Below are 411 nucleotides of genomic sequence, written 5' to 3' on the forward strand. Positions count from 1 at the left end.
CTTGATGATCCCCAAGACTTTTGGGAAAATACTCTGTGGACTGAGACAAAAGTTGATCTTTTTGGAATGTGTGTGTCCCATTACGTCTGGTGTAAAAGTAACACTGCATTTCAGAAAAAGAACATCATACCAACAGTAAAATATGGTGGTGGTAGTGTGATGGTCTGGGGCTGTTTTGCTGCTTCAGGACCTGGAAGACTTGCTGTGATAAATGGAACCATGAATTCTACTGTTTACCAAAAAGTCCTGAAGGAGAATGTCCGGCCATCTGTTCGTGACCTCAAGCTGAAGCAAACTTGGGTTCTGCAGCAGGACAATGATCCAAAGTCCACCTTTGAATGGCTGAAGAAAAACAAAATGAAGACTTCCTATTGAGATGCTGTGGCATGACCTTAAAAAAGCGGTTCATGC

General features: G+C 42.6%; 1 pseudogene; it reads right to left on the minus strand.

The window, feature by feature from the left end:
- LOC107584041 (vascular endothelial growth factor A-A-like) overlaps positions 1 to 411 on the minus strand; it is a 14,961-nt pseudogene that overhangs the window by 9,872 nt on the left and 4,678 nt on the right.

This window comes from Sinocyclocheilus grahami, unplaced genomic scaffold (genome assembly GCF_001515645.1).
Source record: "Sinocyclocheilus grahami isolate Dianchi unplaced genomic scaffold, SAMN03320097.WGS_v1.1 scaffold56.1, whole genome shotgun sequence".
In the NCBI taxonomy this organism is placed as follows: Eukaryota; Metazoa; Chordata; class Actinopteri; order Cypriniformes; family Cyprinidae; genus Sinocyclocheilus; species Sinocyclocheilus grahami.